The sequence below is a fragment of the Pistacia vera genome, unplaced genomic scaffold, assembly GCF_008641045.1.
Source record: "Pistacia vera cultivar Batoury unplaced genomic scaffold, PisVer_v2 Contig142, whole genome shotgun sequence".
Taxonomy (NCBI): Eukaryota; Viridiplantae; Streptophyta; class Magnoliopsida; order Sapindales; family Anacardiaceae; genus Pistacia; species Pistacia vera.
In genome coordinates this window covers 380,548-389,916 of record NW_022195489.1, presented here as the reverse complement: position 1 = coordinate 389,916, position 9,369 = coordinate 380,548, and the positions used below count along the sequence as shown (strand labels likewise).

The 9,369-nt window shown below is 39.9% G+C and overlaps 1 pseudogene; it reads left to right on the top strand.

Annotated features, from left to right (window-relative positions):
• The first annotated feature begins 676 nt into the window (after positions 1 to 676).
• LOC116123361 lies at positions 677 to 9,369 on the top strand (annotated as a pseudogene).

Below are 9,369 nucleotides of genomic sequence, written 5' to 3'. Positions count from 1 at the left end.
ACTCCTTCTTTACGTACCAAAGCCGCGCTAATCGCAGACTTAGATACTGATAAATACAGAAGCAAAGGCTCGCCCTAGATGGGCTTTGATAGCAAAGGAGGCTGCTCCAAATTCTTCTTTAATTCCTAGAATGCTTTCTCACACTCCTTTGTCCATTTGAAACCTTTGTTTCTCTTCAGGATTTTGAAGAAAGGTAGGCACCTGTTGTGGCTCGGGAGACAAACCTGCTAAGTGCGGCCACACGCCCTGTCAAGCTCTGTACCTACTTTATGTTGGTCGGGCTTTTCATGTTCAGATAACTTGAATTTTATCTGGGTTGGCTTTGAAATCTCGCTGATTAACAAGGAAACCTAGAAACTTTCCCGAGCTTACTCTGAAAGCACACTTCAGAGGGTTGAGTCTCATTTTGTATATTTTGGGGATGTCGAACATTTCCCCCAAGGGCTCAATATGGCTTTCGGCGACCTTTGATTTGATGAGCATGTTGTCGATGTACACATCCATTGTTTTGCCAATTTGCTCGGCGAACATCTTGTTCACCAAACGCAGGTAGGTCACTCCAGTGTTCTTCAAGCCAAATGGCATCACCCTGTAACAATAAATACCCCAGTCAGTAATAAATGAGGTGTGTTCTTCATCGGGCTGATACATTTGGTTATATCTCGAGTATGCATCCATGAAGCTGAGTAGTGCATTCCCGGCTGTTGCATCTACTAATTGGTCAATCCGAGGCAACGAAAAACTATCTTTGGGACATGATTTGTTCAAATCTATGAAGTCGACGCAAGTTTGCCACTTGCCATTCGACCTTTTCACCAAGACTGGGTTGCCGAGCCAGTCCAGGTATTTCACTTCTTTGATGAAGTTGATGTTCAGGAGCTTGTCAACTTCATCTTTGAGCACTTTGGATCGCTCTGCATCCATAGATCTTCTTTTCTGTTTGATTGGTCAAGTTGTTGGGTCAACATTCAATCTATAGCACATTACCTTAGGGCTGATCCCCACCATATTCACATGTACCCATGCGAACACGTCGAGGTTTTTCTTTAGGAACCCAGCCAGATTGTCGACCAGTTTGTTGCTTAGACTGTTGCTAATTTTTAGCACGCAAGTTGGGTCTTCCTCGCTGACAGATACTTCTCGTACTCTTCTATTGGCCCTACTACAGACTTTTCTTTATGGATACGAGGATATATGGTGTCCTTCAAAGGTCTGGGGTTTGGTTCGAACTCTACGATGACCATGGTTCTCGGAAGCGGCCATTTTAGTGCAGCATGAATAGCCTAGTTGTAACATTCACGAGATCCTTTCCTATAGCTCTTGATTGTTGCAACCCCGCCTGGAGTTGGGAACCTCATTGCTTGGCAACGTACCGAGGTGACTGCACTCAGATCATCTAGGATCAGTCTTCCAAGGATGACATTGTAAGTAGTCAGGCAGTCTACCACTAAGAATTTTGCCATCACCGTCCTGATCTTGGGTTCTACACTCAAGGTCACGGGTAGGTCAATTGTTCCCGTAGGGATTAGGCTGTCCATGGTGAATCCATAAAGCGGTGATGGACACACCCTTATGTCTCGTTTTGTGAACCTCATTTATTGGAAAGCTCCCAAGAAAATGAAGTTCGCTACACTGCCATTATCGACCATCACCCTAAGTACTCAGGCATTGCCGATTTTTGCTGCGATCATGATCACATCATGGTTGTGGTGAGGAGATTCTTCACACTTATCCACAGTGAATCCTATCACCTCGCTCTCTTGCCTGGGCCGCTTTAGTGGCTTATATTCATAGCTCATTACTCCGGGGTCCAAGTTTGTCCTGGCCTCTCAAGCATATTGTTCACGAGAGCGCCTTGAGCTCCCTGCAATGTTGAGACCCCCATAGATCATGCCTACTAGGACCTCATTGTTGGCCGAGGCTTGTTGGACCTGATTATTCTGCTTGCTTGTATTTTCGTAAGCTGGTGCCTCCTTAACAAATTCTTTTAGGTGGATCCTTTAGATCAAATCTTTGATGGCATCCTTTAAAGCCTGGCACTCATTGGTGTTATGCTCGATGTCCCAGTGATATTGACAATATTTCTGTTGATCTCTTCTGCTCGAAGCCCCCCTCATCCTTTTTGGAGCAAACAATCTTTTAGGCTCATGAGAGACATCATATATATGAGCTATGTCTTGAGTAAGGGGGGTGTATTTTGCATATCGTAGGAAATGTTGCCTTTCCCAGCGATTTTCTGTTTTCTGCCCTTTTTGGAACCTATTTTGGTCCCTATCATTGCAGTCTTGGCCCCTTCGTTTATTTGTTGGGTGATCTTGTCACCTATTGGGGGCTTTTCGTGGCGAGCTTCTAGCGAGGGCCACTAGCGAGCTTTCCACTCGCTGATGTTTAGCAGCCATTCGATAGAACTTTGCTAGGCTCACATGGTCTTCACTTTGGAGCTCTTTCCACAGCTCCGTCTACAGCTTGATACCCGCAATGAGCAAAATCCAGATTGACTCTTCACGTGCATCCGCGACCTTTGCTTGCTCATTCTGAAACCTCGTTAGATACAAGATCAGTGTTTCGTCTCTCTCCTGATGAATATTGCTCAGGTAGTTGAGCGGCATTGCAAACTGTCTCTTCACTTGGAATTGCTATAGGTACTACGAGGAGAACTGTTGCCAAGAACTAATCAAGTTTGCCTTGAGCCACTTGTACCGCCTCTTGGCATCCCCTACTAATGTGACCGCAAAGCAGCGGTATTTTGCCAAGTCACAGACCTGGTGTAGCTCCATTAGGTCGTTGAAAGTGTCAATGTGGTCTCTATGATCTCCTTTCCCACCAAACTTGCTTTCTAGCGCCCTGAATCTTTGGGGAAGCGGAGCCTGACAAACTTCCTCTGTGAATGGAGCGCTCACTATCTCTTTTGCTGCATTGTTCTAGCGGACTCTTAGATTGTTGAGCATTCTCTGCACCTGATCTAAGTCTTCGTTACGGGGATTGCCCTGGCTGACTTTATTTAGCCTCACCTCGAGCAGATGAGTTCGCAAGTCTATCGCTTGTGAGCCCTCTCCATTGTGCGCATTGACGCGCGAAGTCGAGTCATGATGGCTTGGTTAGTAGGTGCTATCATGCTCATCAGTGCGTTGCTCGCAACGTTGGTTATAATTGGAACGTTGGCTATTGCCAGATCGGCGTGCATTACTCATCTCATGAACTTGCGAGGTTTGAGCATGCCTTTGGCGTGGGTTAAAACTGGCACGCTGATGTTGGGGATATCGTGGAGTAGGTCGAGTATCCCTTTGGCGACCATTGCCTTCATCTTCCCTCATGGGCTCTTTGCCTAGTCGCCTCCCGATGTTAGTTTGCCTGCAGGATTCTCATTCATGAGCAGAACGTGCCCGGTGATGCTGAGATCGTCAACCATTCCTTGGTGCCAATGAGCTAGATTAGTCGCCGGTTGAATTCCGACCTGTTGGGGTAATATCGGTGAAGCACAGCCGCTCCAGGTCTTGGAGAGCTGGTTGATGGTTTCTCAATTCAGCCACATTTTGTTGCATCGCCTATGCAACCATTGTTCTGATCAACTCCACCAGTTGACCATTTTTGAGATTCGACGTCCTTGCTCCCTACTGGTTCGTGGCCTACTACCTTGGCGACACTGGTGGTTGTTGCCCGACAGCGTCTTGATGCACCTCCTGGCGGGTGGTTTCCGTGTTGTCATGGTTTCTGTTGGTGGTTTTTTATTTTGTACGAACCATTGTGGGCCTTGAGTGATCAGGTCACTGGGATTGTTTGCCGAAAATTCTGAGATTTTGGCAGAGGCCCTTCTTCTAGCGTCAAAATGTTGATACAAGATTTTGCACCAACTAGAGTGATCCAATTGACCTTGACAGAATCAGAACGGATGTGTGCATGATTACGGGTAACCAACAATGTAATGAATCAAGAACAATTAAGTAAATGACACAAAAATTTTTTAAAGTAGTTCGGCGAGTAAAACTCTTGAGCCTGCGTCCACTGTTTTTGTATTTGTTGTGAGAGCTTACAATAATAATCCTAAAACAATTTGCTAACCCCTTTCTCCTCGTTGGAGGGGGTTCATATACAGATTTTGTACAAAAGAAAGAGCGAAAATAAAGGGATTACAATTAAGATTGAAATGCAACTCCGATGTTCTCGTGATTGAGCACTGAGATTGTGCCAAGATTGTTGTCAATCTGATCCCTTTTGAGACATTCGGGATTTGAAATTATCAGTGAGTTGGTTGAACAACTCTAAGGATTGGTCGCGACTAGCTTGTGCTAAGTCGATCTACAACTTGACGAGCTTATGCTGGGTCGGACAATCGATTGAGTCAAACTGATTCTGGATCGAACTATAACCTCGCAATTCTCCGAGCTTCATGAAAAAATCACACACAACAATAAATAATTAATATATTTGTTTGAAAGGAATAAAAGAATTCTAAGAAAAGCTTTTTACTGATTTTTTTTAAATATTACTATATTAATAATAATATAATTATTATATTATATTATTAATTTTTTTTTTTTTTTTGGTAACCTCGGTGATGAAATGATTTTATTTGTTTTCTCTATGTTATGGGTTTGGCTTTCGGTTTTGGATTGGGGGGGAGGGGAAGTGGTGGTTGTGTGCTTGGCTATGTTTGTCAGCCCTCTTGTACGTGGTTGGATCCATTTTGTCTGCCTCAAAGGGATTTGGTTACTGATGCTACCCTCCCTGACTATGTTGTGATACCCTGCTCTCTGTTTTTTGTGCTGCTATATGCAGGGGCGGATTTAATGAATGACGAGTGGGGACCACGACTCCCACTCAATTTTTTAAAAATTTCAGATTTTCTATTTCTATTTATATTTATTTAAATTTTATCCTTATAAATCTTTAAGATTTTGAGAACGGAATAGCCGACCCCCACGGTAAGTTTGGATTTTGTTTTTGTAAAACCCCTTTTTTAATTCTAATATATTTATTACATATTCTTTGTGATTTTTATTTTTATGCAAGGGATCTATTAGTTTTTAAAAATTTTATTGGGAGTGAAAATAAAAGGAATAAGAGCTGTTGGGTTTCCACGTAATGGTTTAAATCCTGAACAAAGGGGTGAAACATGTAATCTATTTAGGGGTGAAAATCAAGTCGAGCCACTCAAACTATACTTGATTTTGGCTTGAACTCGACTCCGCATTAGTTGAGTCGAGTTCGAGTAGTTAATCGAGTAAAACTCGACTCAATATATTCGCGAGTCTTTCCAAGCTCGATGGTTAAGTTGACAGTTTTTAAAGTAATAGGGGTCACATGTAATTTAAAAGTTATAAAATTTGCAAATCCACCCTTGTTAGATGAGCTTGAAATCGAGTTCAAACTTGAACTCGATTAAAACTCGAAAAAAGCTCGATTATACGACTTGAATTCGAACTCGATTTCCAATTTCAAGTACCGAGTTCGAGTTTGAACTTGATTTCTCAGGTTCGATCAGGCTTGAACTCGAACTCGAACTCGAACTCGAACTTGATACTATAGAGATCGAGTTGAGTTTGATTTACCAAATACTTGACTTGATTCGATTTCACCCCTAAATCTATTAGATGTAATCTATTCCTTTGATTTTGCATTTAGCTTGCATATGATGAAAAGTATATTGGCAATTACTAATGAGTTGTCACAAGCATTGCAGAGAAAAGATCAAGACATTGTAAATGCTATGGCCCTAGTCAAAGTCTCCAAAACAACGGTTACAATTGTTGGGAGATGAAGGATGGAAATCTTTGTTGAGTGAAATTTCTTCATTTTGCCAAAAACATGATATTGCCATTTTGAATATGGATGATATGTTTGCAATTCAAAGGCGGCCACGACGAAGAGTTGAGCACATGAAAAATTTGTATCACTATCGAGTTGAATTGTTTTATACAGTGATAGATATGCAACTTCAAGAACTTAACACTCGTTTCACTAAGGTTAGTACTGAGCTGCTTCTTTGTATGACATGTTTATATCCAAGTATTTCATTCTCTGCTTTTGACAAGCATAAGTTGATCCGTTTTGCCCAGTTTTATCCAACTAATTTTTCTGCACTTGAGTTGATGGTACTTGAGAACCATACTAGGACATATGTTATTGACAGGCGTTCTTGTGATGAATTTTGCTGAGCTAGAAGGAATTGGTGATTTGGCTAAGATTTTAGTTCAGTTTAAAAAAGACATTTTGTATCTGTTGGTGTATAAGCTTTTGAAACTTGCATTGGTTTTACTAATTGCGAATGTGATTGTTGAAAGGACTTTTTCTGTAATGAATCTTGGGAAAAGTTGGTTACACAATCGAATGAGAAATCAATGGATGAATGATTGCTTGGTCACCTATATTGAGAAAGATGAATTTGATACAGTTGATGATGAGATAATTATCCAAAGTTTTCAGAATATGAAAACTCATCGAGGACAATTGTAGAAAAATTGTGTTTTTTGAAGATATTTATTTGTATTTTGTAATTTTTTGTTGAAGCTCATCATAATGAAAAAAAAAAATATATGAATATAATTGGTTTTAATTTTTTTTAATTTTTTTTTTTAAATTCCTGGATCCGCCACTGGTTATATGAGAATTGGTGGGTGGTCTTTGGGGTCTGGCCTTTACACTAGTTAATTAGGAAGGTTACAAAAAAGATACTTGTATTGATAGATATTTAATGCTTAAAAATAGGGAGAACGACATTTTCCCACTCAAGGTTTGATGAAACGACACTGTCTCGCCCGTCAAATTTCAAAATGACACTTTCCCACCATTCGTTAGGTTCTGTTAGTGTTTTCTGTTAATATTTGACTGAAAAGACGAAAATACCTTTAAATATTTTATTTCTTAATTAGTTGCTTATAAATTAAAATTTAGTTAATTCAAAATCTTTATTCGATTATTTATTAGTTCAAGTATAAAGATACATTTTTTTCTTTGTTTATTTAATTAATTAGAAATATTGATTTTTTAAGTTAATTAGTAAAAATGAAAAACATTATAAATAATAGTGATGTGATATTGATGACATTATAAATAAATATTAAAATTATTTAACTTTAAATAATTTTATAGCATTACTCCTAACTTTTTAGGTGGGGTTAACTATTTTTTCTTTTTTGAATTTTTAATATTTGACTTTTTGGATAATTAAAAAATAATAAAAAAATTTGAAAGTAAAATATTTAAGGGTATTTTCGTCTTTTCAGTAAAATATTAACGAAAAACATAACAGAACCTAATGAAGGGTGGGAAAGTGTCATTTTGAAATTTGATGGGTGGAAAAGTATCGTTTTGCCAAACCTTGGATGGAAAAATGTCATTCTCCCTTAAAAATAATTAAATATTGGGAGACAAGCTAAGAGGCTGCATGGGCGTCACCAAAAGCCATTCATCTTGTGCATGACATCCAAATTGCCACATGGCGTCACCCCAAGATATGTATATATACAAGATTCATAGCTATACACAGTGAGTGATAAATGTTTTTTGAATATTGATTTTATTTCCTTGTAAGATCCATAGAGATTGAGTGTTGTGATTTTCCATGTCAAAGAAATATTTCTCGGAGAGAAAATCCAGAAAGATGATCTTAACAAGGCCAAGTCAAGTCAACTAAGAGTACTTTGTGTTGTTGTTATATGTCTAAAGTTAAACCATGCAAATCCAAATTTGGCTTGCTTTTTGGACTCTAATTAATATTTACTGTTTAGGAGTATGACATCACCAACCAACCTTCAAATGTAAGAATAATACTATTCCGATCCAGATAATATGGCATGCTTGATGTTTACAAAATTCAAATTTGGTACGTACTGGGCAATCAACCTCTGAGAAATAACGTCATCACACAAATCAGAATCCCTCTCCTTTTATCGTCACCACAAACGTAACAATTGGAAGCTTGAGGCTACCTTTATATTATATAAAGCCATTGCCATCCTCATCTTCTGCATTATACTCAAAATTACCAACATGGTGCAACCACACATCCTCCTAGTAACATTTCCCGCACAGGCACCATAAACCCTGTCTTCAATAGCCAAGCGACTTCTAAGCACTGGTGTGCGTGTGACCGTTGCCACCAGCCACTTTGCCATCCGCCGCATGAAAAACAATTCCACAACTCATCTCCAGGGTTGTCATTTGCTGCCTTTTCTGTGGGTATGAGGATGGATATAAATCAGAGAGGACGTCCATCACTACATGGATGAGCTTAAGCGTGTCGGCTCCCTCATGTCAAGTGACTTCATTGCCTCCAACACCAAACAAGGTAATGGTTTTACATGCATAGTTTTATCTATACTCATCCCTTGGGTAGCAAATGTGGGTAGAGCTCATGACATCCCAACTACTCTTTTTGGAACCAAACAGCCACCATGTTCGCTATTTATTATTTACTTCAAGGGTTTGGTGATATTATAAGGAATAACATTGAAGACCAATCATTTTCGGTATCTCTGCCGGGATTGCCAGACCTCACTACCCGAGACCTTCCTTCATTTTTTATCCCTTCAAATCAATACTTTTGCGCTCCCATCATTTAAAGAACAGTTCGATATCCTTGATGAAGAAACCAACCCAACACTACTTGTTAACACGTACGACGCGTTAGAGTCCGAGGTCTTCAAAGCAATCGATGAGTATAATATGGTTGGATTGGACCGTTGATTCCATCTGCTTTTTTAGATGGGAAAGTCCATCTGATACTTTTTTCGGAGGCGATCTGTTTAGGGTGGTTATAATAAGGAATCATGGAATGGCTCAACGCAAAGCCTAAATCATCAGTTTATCTACGTTTCTTTTGGAAGTATTTCTGTGTTTGTCAAAGCCACAAATGGAAGAGCTTGCACGGGGTTTGCTGGACACGGGTCGTCCATTCTTGTGGGTTATAGAGCAAAAGAAGGTGGAGAGAAGATAAAGAAGAAGATAAGTTGAGTTGTAGAGAAGTTGGAAAAGCAAGGGAAGATGTGCCATGGTGTTCACAAGTAAGTTTTTGTCTCATGCTTCAGTGGGATGTTTTGTGACACATTCGGGTGGAATTCAACCTTTGAAAGCTTATGTTCTGGGGTACCAACGGTGGCTTTTCCACAGGACAGATCAAACTACAAATGCAAAGCTGATTGAAGACGTGTGGAAGACAGGAGTGAGTGAATCAAATGAAGAAGGAAATTTGAAGGGTATGAGATAGAGGTGCTTGGAAATAGTATTGGGAGTGAAGAAATGAGAAGGAATGCGAGGAAATGGAAGGAGTTGCAAAAGAAGCTGCAAGGAAGGTGGGTCTTCAAACAAGAATCTTAAGGATTTTGTGGATCAAATTGCAAAAGTTTGCTAGAGGTTAAGGATTTGCTCGCT